Genomic DNA, 16,206 nt, shown 5'->3' on the forward strand with positions numbered 1-16,206 from the left:
ATTGCATTCTTGCATTTGCTTACTTTGGATGAAAACAGGTGCTTTAGAGCCTAAAATGGGGGGAAACAAGGACAAATCCGAGCATGTACCCGAAGGAGCCACCGAACTGGAAGAACAGTCTGAACCCCAACACGATCGAGGAGAATCCGAGAGCAGGAAGAACAACTCGAAGATCTACCCGAGGATTAACCTGACCTCATCTTCGTGCACTTCATCGAGTAGACCCTCGGGCAGCACTGGGAAGCTAGGTCAAAGGGGTTTCCATATATAAACCCCTCCTCTTCTTCCTTGCAAATGAGCACGCCGCAGACCCTCAAACCAAAGAGCGAGAGCTTCTGTGAGAGAACTGAGCAACTAAAAACACTTTTCACTTTTTGTTAGGATTTATTTTATATCTTTTTGTCATTTCTTTAGATCTCTACTTTGTACTCTTTATTCTCTACTCTATCGTTTATTACAATGCAATTGTCATTCGTATATGCTTTTGTTTCTCTTGCAATGAATTCCGAGTAGTGCAGCAAAGTTTCTAGGGATGGGATAGATGATTTCGTGTTCTTGATTGGTTAGGATGTCTTAGTTTGATTGTATATGTTTAATAGATTCCCTTCTAGATTGGTGTTCTTAATGCTGTCAACAAACCGAGAGGGTGAAATTAGATCTAGGGCGTTTTACTACCGAGAGGTGTAGATGAAATGCTTGAATCAACCAATTCTAGAGGTTTACTCACTTAGCCTAAGAGATTAGATGAGTAAGGGGTTTACTGACAATAATGAATCAGTTCTTATTGCCTGCTTGGTCATGTTTCTCCAACGAGAGTTGGGTAGGGGAGTGATCAAGGTTGATTTTTCTATCACGAGAGTGTTATTTCCTTTCTTTTATTATTTTAGGATTGTTAGACAAAACTCTATTATTGCTTGGCTTGACTTGCATTGTTCTGATTGCATCCTTCCTGCTAGCATAAACAACCATTTGGATTGATAACCCTTTGTACTAAAATTGCATAGGGAATTGATACCCTGGGTGGAAAAGCCTGTTATCAATTCGGCGCCGTTGCCATTTGGTTGATTTTAATTTGATACATTTAGGATTTCAGCACTTGCTAGATCAAGTTCTCTTATCTACATTGGTTCGGAATCTGACTTGTTTGCTTTCGTGTTCGTCTGTTTTGCATTTTAGGTACAACCCGAGCACCCACCCGACCCGTCACTTGATCACCTGGATCGAGTTGACCCTCGCGTACACCCTCTGTCACCTACTTGTGCATGCAAACACGATCCAAAGGTAGCCGCAACTTGAGTCCATTCATCGACAACATCGACAGACCAAGGTTACTTCGTCGACAACAAGTTCCACAACCGCAACCACCCACAATTGAGGAACCAATGAACGATCAAAACGGTCCACCAGCTCCTCAAGCAAGGACCTACATAGGAGCAGGGGATGCTCCATCTACTCACACTTGAAGGAATGGCATTGTGCCACCTGCTGTCCAGAACAACACTTTCGAGATCGAGAGTAGTCTCATCCAGATGATACAAAGCAACAAGTTTCATGGATTACCAATGGAGGACCCATTGGATCATCTGGATGAATTTGATAGGCTTTGTAGCCTCACCAAGATAAATGGAGTTAGTGAGGATTGACTCAAACTCAGGCTTTTCCCATTCTCTTTGGGAGACAAAGCACATATCTGGGAGAAATCGCTCCCCAAGGAATCCATCACCACCTGGGAAGCGTGCAAGAAAGCGTTTTTGGCCAAATTCTTCTCCAATTCCAAAACCGCAAGGCTGCGAAATGATATTTCCAGCTTTTTTCAGAAAAACAATGAGACGTTCAGTGAAGCTTGGGAACGTTTCAAGGGATACACTACCAGATGTCCTCATCATGGCTTCAACAATGCTTCCTTGCTGAGTACACTTTACAGAGGAGTGGTCCCCAAAATATGGATGTTGCTGGACACCGCAAGCAATGGTAACTTCCTCAACAAGGATGTTGATGAAGGTTGGGACCTAGTGGAGAACTTGGCTCAATCTGATGGGCATTATAATGAGGAATACGATCGTATTGTGCGATCTACATGAGAGGAAGATGCCAAGTACAAGAGGGACATGAAAGCCCTCAATGACAAGCTCGATAAACTACTTAGCCAGCAGCAGCATGTTCATGCAATATCACAGGAAGAGCAGTTTTTACAACAAGATGGGGAGACTGTACAGATAGAGGATGTGAACTACATCAACAACCAAGGAGGTTACAACAAAGGGTACAACAATTACAAGCCGAATCAGAATCTGTCTTACCATAACCCGAATGTTGCCAATCCTCAAGACCAAACCTACCCATCTGCCGTTCAAGGGAACCAGGTCCAAGAGAAGCCTTTTGTCCAATACAATCAAGGTAATGCCCCTAAGCAGCAGTATTCTGGAAATTACCACCAACCCATTGCACCACCTGGATTCCAACAACACCAAGGCCCGCAGAACCAATCACAAGAAGCTGACCTACACGGCCTAATTCAGCAGATGATTCAAAATCAGGCATCCGCTGCTATGGACACAGCAAAACGTTTTGCAAAGATGAGCAACAAGATTGATTCAGGATACAATGACTTGACTGCCAAGTACGATTCGCTCAATACTAAGCTGAGGTACCTAGAGGGCCATCACAACAACCAACCCGCTCCAAAGATCAACCAACTTCCTAGTAAAGCTGTTCAGAACCCAAGGGATTATGCCACTGCCCAAGCCATTTTCCTTGACGATGACTATGAGGACTACCTCACTAAGGACAATGATGATCAAGATGGGGAGGATATGGATCACTATGGGATAAATGAGGCTAAGCACTACATATCCGAGTATGAACCCGAGCCTTTACTCGAGGAGACTGATCGAGTTGATGATCGAGCACTGGTTCGAGAATCACAAATCGAAGAACAACCCAAGGCTGAACCCGATGACTTACCCGATGATGGTGATCGGATGATACATCGGGTAGATGTTCAGATGAAAGATCAACCCCAACTACCTGTAGCAGCAGAAGGGGAACTAGAGGAAAGATTCAGTGCTGCACTTGACATCCAACTGGAGGCTCTTACAGAGCGTATGGCCAGGCGTAAAGCTCCACCTCCTAAACTTTTGCCACCACACGAACTTCAAGAGGAAATCGCCAATGAGGCAGCTCGGCTGGAGAATGAGGTTAAGGAAGCTGTCAAGGAGATTGGGTATGAGATTCTCAGGAGTGGAGTGTGCTTGGACCCTGAGCTGCAGATCGAGGAAAATTTTGAAGATCCTGGCTCTTTTACTTTACCATGCTCGATAGGACTTCGGATTTTCAAGAATTGCTTGTGCGACCTAGGAGCTTCAGTTAGCATCATGCCACTTTCGGTTGCCAACAAGTTGGGTTTTAGCAATTTTAAACCAAGTAGTCTGTATTTGGTTATAGCTGATAGAACAATCAGACATCCGATTGGGATCCTGGAAAATTTGCCTCTCAGGATTGGAAGAGTGGAAGTCCCTACTGATTTCATGATCCTTGATATGGATAAGGAGCCAGACGATCCACTGATCCTAGGGAGACCGTTCTTAGCAACAGTAGGTGCAATAATAGAGGTGAAGCAAGGCAAAATCAGGATTGAGCATGGAGAGCACTTCAAGATGGAGTTTGATGTCAAGAAGGGAATTAAGAGGCCAACTATTGATGGTCAAGCTTTTTCCACTAAGACAAAGCAGCGAAAGTCAAACATCTTGAAGAAGTCAACACCACATTTGCTGTGGAACCTGGACAACACTTGGGGAATGAATTGAATCAGCCTGCTACAGTGGAGAGCATTCCAGAACCTCTCCCTCTTAGATCCCATGCTTGAGGATCATGAAGAGTCAAGCTTAGTGACTTTAAACAAGCTCACTTGGAAGGAAGTCCCAAAGGTATCTTCTACTTTATTTTAATTCTTATTTATTTGTTTTAAATCTTATTTTCTGTTTTCACATATTTACATTTAAAAAAAAAAAATGTGAAAAAAGGAAAATTTGGGGAAGCCGAGGCTCAACCCGACACCGTACTCGACACGCCTGATCGTGTCTATACTCGGGTGGCGAGTGGAGTCCGAATTCCAAAAACCAAGCCCACTCTCGGTGAAGCCCAAACCACTAACCCTACTCTATTTAAGGGTTTCGAACCCTTCCCCCTAAGAAACACCGATAAGTCTCTCTACCTTACAACTTTTGTTTCCCTACTTTCTATTCTCTCTCAAACTCGAGTGATCTTTGATTTTCTGGGAACTAACCCTATTAATCTCGAAGTTTAGCTTTTCTTTCTTCTCAAGGATCCGATAATGGAGCAGAACGTGAAGACAACCCAAAGGAAGGGAAGAAGATCAACCTCCGCCGCTGCTAGAACCGGAGGTGAAGCTGTGGAACCTCGAGAATCCCGAGGAAGAGGAGACATTCTGCATTCCCAACCGCTGGCTGGATGTTTTGCTTCTCCCACCCGATGCTCAACCCGATCCGTCACCCGATCCGGTGCTCGAGCAACCGATCGAGTAGACCACCAAGTTCGCTCATCGAGTCCAATGGCGAGTGCTGTTCGCCGATCTCCTCGATATAGGGACCTATCTACGTCCGAGAGAACTGTTACCGACCCCATGGAGGTCGATTCTAATGCTGGTGGAGGAGAGCCAGAGGAGATTCAAACGTCGCGGTTAAGGAGCAGAGCCGCGGTTGCAAGAGGGAAGAGACCAGCCTCTGAAAAGGCTGAGAAGGTAGCTGATAGAGCAGCGGAGGAGGAGGTTCGAGACACAGAGGAGGAGAACCGTGAGCGAGAGGAGGAGCAGAGAGAGCGCACACGACAAGCCTCGCGGAGGCTAAAGCAGAAAGAGGTGGAGACTCCGACCAAGCTCTTCAAGGTTTTCGGCAAGATGAGCTTTGTTGGTACCCGCTACCCTCACCGAGAAACGATGAAGCAGTTGAGAATCGCAAGGGATGTCGAGTTCCTGTTCGACATGTGCCACCTGGGCCAGATGATGCGAGCCAACCTTGAAGCTTATGAGGAGGAGACGGTTCACTTCCTCTCTACACTGCGGTTACATTATTTCGAAGACCACCCGACCCTACTACCCGATGGGGGGGATCGGGTTCATGACCTTCTCCGTGAGGAACAAAGAGTACCAGCTTACTTTTAAGGAGTTGGAGAAGCTGTATGGTTTCAAGGCTGGGAGTGGAGAAGGAATGGAGGTTAGCAAGGAGGAAATGAGGTCCCTATGGCTGACAATAGGCGACAAGCTCCCCTAAAAGTCCACAAGCTCTAAATCCGCTCAAATAAGGAGCCCTGTTTTGAGGTATTTTCACAAGTCCCTCGCATGCACTCTCTTTGCTAGAAAAGAGATTGGGAATGTGAATGATCATGAGCTCCAGCTGCTAGATATTGCCTTGTGTGGAGTTTTAGACAATGCTAGGGATGGTACACCGCTAGTAGGAGATGTTGTGGATACTAGTATGGTCTTTGTGTTGCACGATCAGTTCCTCTACCCCAAGTCCTGGGCTATGAAGAGAAGAGAAGGAGGCGGAGAGATCTCCATTGGAGGACTGGTCACACCAATTTTGGTGGCCTGTGATGTACCTTTGAAGGGAGTGGTACACGATCCGAGGTGGCTCGACATCGACTACCTCATGCTGGCGAGGTACTTGGCTTATGAGAAGCCAAACGACATGCTACTTTTCAAGTTTGTCCATCCAACCGCCGGAACCGCCCAAATGATCATGCCCAATGTCATGTGCACCAAGGTCCGGCTGGGGGACAACATTGACTTTGCACCGCCTTTGGAGGAGTTGTACAATCCGGAGGAGGAATCCGAGGCAGAAAAGAGAGAAGCAACCAGGCAAGGACAGGGAGATAGCTCGGAAGATTTTTACTTTGAGGAGTATGTTTGCTCTCAAAAGCAACCCGTTGGAGTGAGGGAAGCCCACAAGAGGATTGGATGGCTGAAGAGGATGAACAAGTTTTTGATGAGAAAAGTGAAGGATCTTACCGGTTTTGTGAAGACGATGGGAGGTCAGATCAAGGAGCTGCAAGACAAGGCAAGTTGTGCCTCAGCTCCTACCTCGGCATATGCACCAACATGGATGGGGAGAAGCGGACCGCTAGGAGAAATTCGAGGACTGACACCTCCAGAACCTCACAGAGCATCATCCTATGAGCCCCAAGCTGAGGAGAACATCACACGACCTGAAGTATCACGGAGAAGCCATTCAGACGCCTATCTGATGCCTAACCCGATGGGATACACGATGCCCTATCCGATGCACCCATCGAGCACACAATCGGGTGATTACTCAGGACTCTTCCCTCCGCCTTACCAGATGCCATACACGATGCCATATTTGATGCACCCTGCGAGTGGCTATATGGGTGATCATTCTGGACCTCTTCCACCATACCCATCGTATTACCCGATGCCCTACCCGATGAGCTACGCGATACCCCCCACGATCAACCCCTCGGATGCTGGTCCGAGCAAGTCGTCTGTGCATATCACCGAGCTCTCTGATGAGCAAATACCGGCGCCTGATGAAGCCGGTGGTGACCCTGGCTACACGTTGGCGAGTATGGAGGCTGCTACAACCTCCTTCTTCACCAACCCATGAGGTACCACATTCATCCAATCTTTGTAAATAACATTGCATTTAGTTTTCTTTTCATTTTGTGTGATTCTTGGATTCTTTTTCCAACTTTTATTTACACAGAATGTATAACATTGTGTTTGTTTTTCTTATTCTCTTATTTTCTTATTTCAAAATTTTTGCATGCTAGTTTTATTCATTTGAGTCTGCATCTATGTGCATTGAAAAAATCCAAAAAATAAGTAAAAAAAAAAAAAAAGAATGTCATGTAGTTGCATTTACATATTAGGATTGAGTCTAGTTTCTTCATATAGGATTGTTGCATATGCATTTTAGGGGACAATGATTAAAACCACCTTGTTTAATGCCAAACCTTAGGATTGAAGTTATAGCCCTTAATCACAGTTCATTGTTGCTAGATCAATCTTTGGATAAAAATGAAAAATCATTGTTTAGAACCTAGTGTCTTTTGAATGCTTCCTCCACTTGCTTGAACATTGAATCATCTCTATATTATTGGACTTAATTTGAACTTAAAATTGTTTTGCTTATGGAATTTGAATACTTGCTCATGGTAACTCTAAACTCGGGTTAGCACTCCATTCTTACCAATCTTTTCGTTTAACCCGATTTGTTTTTCCCTACCCTTGAACCCAACCATTTTTTCAAACCTTGTTATCAATTGTTGAGTGAGGCCTTTTCATTGTGCTATAGGTTGTGAAACCTTGAGAGTATTGAGAACGACAAAGAACTGGCTCTTGATTTAGCTAAGTTAGAATCATTTGGACTAGCTAATAGAATCGGTTTTAAAAGATAGGTGGTTAGCATGTTTATTTGGGGTGGGGTTGAGAAATTAAAAAAAAAAAAAAAAAAAAAAAGAGAAAAATGATCTTGCTATAGTCTCCTAGAAAGAATATATATATATATATATATATATATATATATATATATATACATATTAGGAGATTAGCAAAGAAAGAAAAGAAAAAAAAAAAAAAGAAGAGAGCTAGATGTTTAAAGTTTAGACCTTAGAGATTACAAAAAAAAAGAGAGTTAAAATCAAGGTTGTGGGTAGTTTTGTTCTAGGGGGTTTGATTAAAAAAAAAAAGGAGATGAATGAGAAAAGGGTAGATTATCAAAAGTTAAACTTTGTATGCCAAAATTGTTCTCAATCTTAGATAGTTTTCACAACTGTCTAGCATTCATTCTTTTGAGAGAAAACCACCCAAAGAATTTTCTTGAAACCACCTTACCATTAAGCCTTACCCTTGAAACCGATTGAGCATTGATTCACCTCCCATTTGCAAGAATTCGCCAAACACTTAAATGAATGTGAAAGAGATGGTCTTTGGAATTGCAAGTTTTTACTTTTAGTTGGAGGTTGAACTAGATCGATGCATGGTAATAAGCATAGAAAAATATTTGTAAGTATGTTGATTGATCTTAGCACCATTAAACTATCTTTAAGGACTATAGCTTGAATCCTTCGCTTAGCTCCAAAGGTTCTGAGTCCCATTTTAGAACGGCACCCTCTTACTTCCTTGCTAGAGGACTAGCAAGATTTAAGTTTGGGAGTCTGATAACTCTCTAATTTGCATGTTTTTAGCATCCTTTTTTGTCCATATTTTGCATTGTTTATACCCTTACCTTAGCATTTTTAGGTCATTAACTGTAGGAATTCACTTTTAGGCCATTTAGGGTGTTGCATTCTTGCATTTGCATACTTTGGATGAAAACAGGTGCTTTAGAGCCTAAAATGGGGAGAAACAAGGACAAATCCGAGCATGTACCCGAAGGAGCCATCGAACTGGAAGAACAGTCTGAACCCCAACACGATCGAGGAGGATCAGAGAGCAGGAAGAACAACTCAAAGATCTACCCGAGGATTAACCCGACCTCATCTTCGTGCACCCCATCGAGTAGACCCTCGGGCAGGACTGGGAAACTAGGTCAAAGGGGTTTCCATATATAAACCCCTCCTCTTCTTCCTTGCAAACGAGCACGCCGCAGACCCTCAAACCAGAGAGCAAGAGCTTCTGTGAGAGAACTGAGCGACTCAAAACACTTTTCACTTTTTGTTAGGATTTATTTTATGCCTTTTTGTCATTTCTTTAGATCTCTACCTTGTACTCTTTATTCTCTACTCTATCGTCTATTACAATGCAATTTTCATTCGTATATGCTTTTGTTTCTCTTGCAACGAATTCCGAGTAGTGTAGTAAAGTTTCTAGGGATGGGATAGATGATTTCGTGTTCTTGATTGGTTAGGATGTCTTAGTTTGATTGTATATGTTTAATGGATTCCCTTCTAGATTGGTGTTCTTAATGCTGTCAACAAACCGAGAGGGTGAGATTAGATCTAGGGCGTTTTACCACCGAGAGGTGTAGATGAAATGCTTGAATCAACCAATGCTAGAGGTTTACTCACTTAGCCTAAGAGATTAGATGAGTAAGGGGTTTACTGACAATAATGAATCGGTTCTTATTGCCTGCTTGGTCATGTTTCTCCAACGAGAGTTGGGTAGGGGAGTGACCAAGGTTGATTGTTTCTATCACGAGAGTGTTTTAACAAGATATTAGAGATTCATTGTCTAGGAAATATTTGCTTGAGGCATGTAAGACATCCGTATTGGTCAGGAACACTTAGGATTCGATTACCCCATCCTTAGAAGCTTTCGTATTTTAATTGCTTGCATTTTTATTCATCACTCGATCCTTTACCCGAACAGGTACACGATCACCTGCTTCGAGTAACCCCTCGAGTTGTTCATACCTTCTTTGCTTACTCGATCACCCCACCTGATCCTGTACTCGAATGCTTGCATTGAGTGCTTAGGTCGTGTGGTTCCTTGTTTATATTCCTTTCTTTTATTATTTTAGGATTGTTAGACAAAACCCCATTATTGCTTGGCTTGACTTGCATTGTTCTGATTGCATCCTTCCTGCTAGCATAAACAACCATTTGGATTGATAACCCTTTGTACACTGCATAGGGAATTGATACCCTGGGTGGAAAAGCCTGTTATCAGCAGCTAACACGGAACTGTGTATCAATGCTGATTGGGGAGCTTATCGTGATACACGACATTCTGTTTCTGGTTTCTGCATTTATTTGGGACACTCACTCATTTCTTGGAGATCAAAGAAGCAACACGTTGATAGCAGGAGTAGCACAGAGTCTGAATACCGAAGCATGGCGCAAGCGACTTGTGAAATAATATGGATTCAGCAATTATTGAAGGATCTTCATGTTCAGGTCACTTGTCCAGCGAAGCTGTTTTGTGATAACAAATCTGCACTTCACATAGCTATGAATCCCGTGTTTCACGAACGGACGAAACATATTGAGATTGATTGTCATACTGTACGGGATCAGCTGAAGGCAGGAACACTGAAGACTTTTCATGTTCAGAGTGAGAACCAACATGCGGATATAATCACTAAACCTCTTCAACCAGGGCCATTCTATCACCTACTTCAGAGGATGTCCTTATCAAATCTATATCTTCCAAACCAGACACTTTGAAGATATTGATTTGAGGGGAGCGTATTATGATATAAACCGGTCTGATGTTGGTTAGACTTTTAATCCTCGGTTTAGTTGGTTTACTTGTAAGATCAGAGATATATAATCTGATTGGACTATAGACTAGCGGATTAACAATTGTGTAACAAACTTCTATGATTGAATGAAGTATCTTGTTCTTTGGATCTTCGGATCTTCTTCTTCTTCATCTTCGTGTTGTTAAGCTCAATTTATCTTTCCGGTGTATCGGGTTTGTTACACGCAGGAGAGGCAAAATATCTATATCCTGCAAGTAAACCCTTACAATGCTAAGATCTTCCAGAACAGGACATCCTGAGATGAGCTTCTCCACGAGTGAAGGACCATCCTCACCGTAAAAAATGTTTTGTAGTTGCATGATCTTGAGACAAGGTAGATAAAAATCATTATCTTTATTCTCAAGCCATACATTTGCAAGCTTTAAAGACACCAATGTCGTGCTCTGGTAAATATTAAAAGGCATGACTTCAGTGACAATCGAAGAAATCTTGGCCTTAACGTCTAGATGTTTAATCTCGCAATTGACCACTGTTGGGATCCAACCGTTACATTCATTGTCTTCACACAATCGATGCAATCGATTAATCTTCACTCCATAAATTTTTCCATGAACCTCCCAAGTTTTTGTTCACCATGAGGAGGGTAATAATCACTGACCTTTTAAGTCAAGTCCAGGAAACTTTAACCAAAGACCTCTCCATCTGGTCGATACAAGGCTCATCTTGACAGAATCTTTGGTGGGAAGCTATTATAGTATATAGTTCTCATTGTATATAGTTCAAATTATTATGGTTTAATTGGAGTTTTTATAGTTTGGATTAGCTGGTTTAGAGCCTTTGGTTTAGGCATGGTCAAATGTATATAAACCCCCAATTTTGACATTTTACTAGTTAATGAGAATGAGATTATTTTACTAATATGGTATCAAAGCAAAATATCATATTAAAGGGTGGGGGACCAGGGTTTGAGGAACGTCTGGCGCACCAATAACCTACTGGTGGATTTGGATGTGAGTTCCTTTCCATGGTGAGGGGTTAGGATCGATGCCCTGCAGGGCCAGCTTGGGACCTATGGGGGCAAGCTAGCGGTAGGCTAGTGGGGTCCATGGTACGGGTTGTCATATCCTTACTACCCTATATGGAAGCGATGCAACAGTATGGTCAAATCATGTATGCTTAACAGTGTGACGAAGCAGATCTATTCCAGTATCTTGTACTTTGCTACCGCTGCAGAGATCTAGAAGGATTTATACACTCATTTTCACAAGTCTAATCTTCCACGGTTGTATAAGTTACGCCAACAGATTCATTCGCTTCGTCAAGGTAGCATGGGTTTATCTATTTATCATATGAAGACTCAAACATTGTGGGAAGAATTGTCTAGTCTTCAGGTGACTGCAAGGACTGTTGAAGATCTACTGGCTGAAAGAGAGACAAACCGTGTCATTGATTTCCTCATGGGACTCAATAGTAATTATGACACTCTGCGAAGTCAATTATTGATGAAGAAGAGCTTACCATCTTTGTCTGAGGTCTACAATATGTTGGACCAAGAAGACTCTCAAAGGTCTCCTTCTATACCTCCATCATCTGGCACTCTTGATTCTTCAGCATTCCAGGTTACACAACAGCAATCTCAGGGCACATCTTCTGGTCAGCGAGGAAATAAGCCAGTGTGCACCTTTTGTGGACGAGTTGGACATGTTATGGATAAGTGCTACAAGAAAAATGGTTATCCTGTTTGTCATCCTCGTTTCAAGTCTTCACGGATCATCCCTATAGCAGCCAATGTCACTACTGAGAATGGTCCTGAAGGAAGTGTTACTGCAGAGACTCCAAAACTGGGTGATGATCTCTCCATAGAACAGATGCAGCAGATAGATTCCTTCCTCAACACCAGAATCCATAGCTCTGCTCCCACACCTGAAGTTCATGAGGTTTCAGTGTCTTCCCTCCTTTCTTCTTTACCCAATGGCCCAACACCTGGTACATTTTATCCTTCTATAATTTGTTCTTTTTCCAGTGTTGATAGGCCAAATCTTTTTTCTCTTACTAAGTGTTATGCCTGCTCTGCTAATAGCAATCTCATTGCTATAAATGTTTGGGAGATAGACACGGGAGCTACTAAACATATTTGCCATGATAAATCCTCCTTTTCCACCTTTCAGCCACTTTCTAATACTAACGTAAACCTTCCTAATGGCGGTCTAGTGAACATTGTTGGGATAGGATCTATTTATTTAGGCAACCATCTAGTTCTCCATGATGTTCTTTTTATTCCCCAATTCAAATTTAACCTCTTAAGTGTTAGTTGCTTGACAAAATCCATGGGTTGTAAAATCTGGTTTGATGAGAATTCTTGTGCTCTTCATGATCTTTCTCGGGACTTAATCATTGGCATGGGTAGACAGGTGGCTAATCTCTATTTTCTGGACATAGAGTCAATAAATTTACCCATCCATAAAGCTTCTTTTCTTGCTGCTACTGTCACTTCTCATGACCTCTGGCATAAACGGTTAGGCCATCCTTCTCTTTACAAGCTTCAATCACTTTCTAATGTTTTACATTTCAAAACTGAACCAAAACTTTTAAAAGATTTTCATGGTAAAACTTGCCATTTGGCAAAGCAAAAACATATACCGTTTGTTTCTCAAAATAATATAAAGAATCTTCTTTTTGAATTGGTTCATATAGAAACTTGGGGTCCTTTTTCTGTTCCTACTAACGATGGTTTCAAATATTTTTTGACCATTGTTGATGATCATTCACGGGCTACCTAGGTCTATCTAATGAAAAGTAAATCAGATGTTCTCCATATTTTTCCTTCTTTTGTCAATATGGTTGAAACACAGTTTAAGACTAGAGTTAAGGGGGTTAGGTTTGACAATGCTCAAGAGTTTAATTTCACACAATTCTATCAATCCAAAGGGATTGTTCTTTTCCATTCCTGTCTTGTGGAGAGAAAGAATCAACATATTCTCAATGTTGCCAGATCTCTTGTATTCCAATCACATATCCCACTCTCTTATTGGGGAGATTGTATTCTCTCTGCTGTTCACATCATTAATCGCCTTCCAGCTCCTGTACTTGATAATAAAAGCCCGTTTGAAGTTCTTATTAAATCTATTCCTACCTATGATGAACTTCGTGTTCTCGATTGTTTGTGTTATGCTTCCACATCACCCAAGAACAGGCATAAGTTTGATCCCCGAACTCGAGCATGTGTTTTCCTTGGTTATCCTTCTAGATACAAAGGTTATAAACTTCTTGATCTGGAAACCAATGATATTTTCATTTCCAAACACGTTGTTTTTCATGAAGAGCTTTTTCCTTTCGCTAAGTCAGAATTGTCTCAGGAGGCTAAACAATCCTTTCCTGATATGGTTAGCAAGTCTCCTATGCTTCCTCATATCTTTGATGTTGAAGTTTCCCTTTCTTCATCTTCTATAGAGACTATGCCTTTTGCTAGTCCTAATGATGTCCCTGAACCTTCTGTTCAAACATCGCATAGGAGAATCAAAAAGCCTGCTTATCTTCAAGATTACTACAGTCATTGAGTAGGGTCTTCAACCATACATGAGATCTCTCAATTTCTTTCTTATGACAAAGTGTCAGATCTTTATTGCTCTTTTTTTACTTGCATTGACAAAAACAAAGAACCCTCTACCTATGCTGAAGCTAAAGAATTTGAGGTGTGGTGCTGGGTTATGGATGATGTGGTTGATGCTTTGGAAATTACCTGTACTTGGGATATTTGTACTTTGCCTCCGAATAAGAAACCTATAGGTTGCAAATGGGTTTATAAGATTAAGTACAATGCTGATGGGACAATTGAAAGGTATAAGGCGCGTCTCATTGCTAAAGGCTAGACACAAACAGAGGGGGTTGATTTTCATGATACTTTCTCTCCGGTTTGCAAACTTACATCTGTGAAGCTTCTCCTAGCAATTTCTGCCATTTATGGTTTCACTCTTCACCAATTGGACATCTCGAATGCCTTTCTTGATGGTGATCTTGATGAAGAAATTTATATGAAGCTTCCTCCAGGATACGCATCTCGCAAGGGGGACTCTGTTCCTCCTAATGCTGTTTGTAAACTGAAGAAATCCTTATATGGACTCAAACAAGCTTCTCGCCAATGGTTCTCAAGTTTAAATCGACTCTTATTGCCTTGGGGTTTGTGCAGTCTCATTCTGATCATACTTGTTTTCTGAAAATCAATACTGACCTTTTCTTGTGTGTTCTAGTCTATGTGGATGATATCATCATCGCTAGCAATAATGATGCTGCTGTGGAAGTGATTAAAGCTCAGATTAAATCCAGTTTCAAGTTGCGTGATCTTGGACCTCTCAAATACTTCTTGGGTCTGGAAATTGCACGATCCGCTGATGGTATTCACATTTGTCAAAGGAAGTATGCCTTGGATCTTCTTGATGAAACCGATCTTCTTGGCTGTAAGCCTTCTAACATTCCTATGGACCCTAGTGTTAAACATTCTCAGGATACTGGTTGTGCTTTGGTTGATGGAAAAGTTTATCGGCAGCTCATTGGACGGCCCATGTACCTACAGATTACTCGTCCTGACATTACCTTTGTCGTGAACAAGCTAAGTCAATACTCTGAAGCTCCTCGTTAAGATCATCTCCAAGCTGCCTACAAAATCCTCCACTACATCAAAGGCACTATTGGGCAAGGTTTATTCTATTCTTCGAATGCAGAACTTCAGATCCAAGCTTTTGCTGATGCGGATTACAATTCCTGTCTTGACACAAGACATTCCACCTCGGGCCATTGCATGTTCTTAGGTATGTCCTTGATCTGTTGGAAGTCCAAAAAACAGCAGGTTGTGTTGAAGTCTTCTGCAGAATCTGAGTATTGTAGTCTTTCCCTGGCTACGGATGAACTTGTCTGGCTCACTAAATTCTTGAAGGAACTTCAGATTCCTTTACACAAGACAACTCTTCTGTTCTGTGACAATACGACTGCCATTCATATTGCCAACAACTCCGTTTTTCACGAGCGAACGAAGTACATTGAATCTGATTGTCACAGTGTTCGTGAACGGTTGGTTGCAGGTTTGTTTAAATTGCTTTATATTAATACACATTTTCAGCTTGCTGATCCTTTCACAAAGGCTCTACACCCTGCTCATTTCCAACAGTTGGTAAGCAAGATGGGTCTTCTTAATATATTTGTCCCATCTTGAGGGGGACTATTATAGTATATAGTTCTTATTGTATATAGTTCAGATTATTATGGTTTAATTGGAGTTTGTATAGTTTGAAATAGCTGGTTTAGATGCTTTGGTTTAGGCCTGGTCAATTGTATATAAATCTCCAATTGTACATTTTACTAATTAATGAGAATGAGATTATTTTACTAATAGAATCTGAGTAATCAATGAATACGGGAGTGCGCTGATTCTATCGGTCCCCATGCCATCGCAAAATCCTCAAACTTCTCCAAAACTATATGGTTTGAAAATCACATTTAAAAATGAACTCACCGTTGATTTTATTCACCAGAGTCTTCGTTGTCGGAAATTTTTTGGAGAAACCAAGGCCTATATACTTTCACTTTATTGTCGGAACATTTTTTTTTTGCTTTAATTCTCCAAAAGAAAAACCCAATCATTTAGATTTTATACAAATGGATTTTTTTTTGTGCACCATAAAAATGGTTTTCTTAGTTTTTTTTTTGTTAACCAAACATTAATCTAGAAAATTACTCCAAGGTTGGTTGCCCAAACCGGAGGGAAAGAATTTACAAAAAAAGTTTCAGAAGATAAAGATCTCGAAGAACGAGCAATGCAGTCTGCCCATACATTTTGACGTCCACGGGATCCTCGAAAGCATGAAGGATGGAAAGGATGGTCGAAGTAAGCTGAAATCATCCAATAGGTTAGAAAAAGCGGGTCATTCATCGGGAGACTGCACCATCGCCACTAGTTCTGCACAATCCGTCTCAAAACTCTGACAGTCAACACCCGCCGCCAATAGAAATTCCATGTACAAATCAAAGCCTG

At 41.7% G+C, this 16,206-nt stretch overlaps 1 non-coding gene and 1 pseudogene across 1 annotated transcript; one reads left to right on the top strand and one right to left on the bottom strand.

Moving 5' to 3' along the window:
- Window positions 1–1,784: 1,784 nt before the first annotated feature.
- LOC147934807 (small nucleolar RNA R71) lies at window positions 1,785–1,891 on the bottom strand. Its single transcript, XR_015573289.1, has one exon. It is a non-coding gene; the product is annotated as a small nucleolar RNA R71 (small nucleolar RNA).
- A 9,209-nt stretch (window positions 1,892–11,100) lies between these two features.
- On the top strand, window positions 11,101–15,387 carry LOC147934808 (uncharacterized; annotated as a pseudogene).
- Window positions 15,388–16,206: the final 819 nt, after the last annotated feature.

The sequence above is a fragment of the Camelina sativa genome, chromosome 11 (assembly GCF_030686135.1).
Source record: "Camelina sativa cultivar CO46 ecotype springtype chromosome 11, ASM3068613v1".
In the NCBI taxonomy this organism is placed as follows: Eukaryota; Viridiplantae; Streptophyta; class Magnoliopsida; order Brassicales; family Brassicaceae; genus Camelina; species Camelina sativa.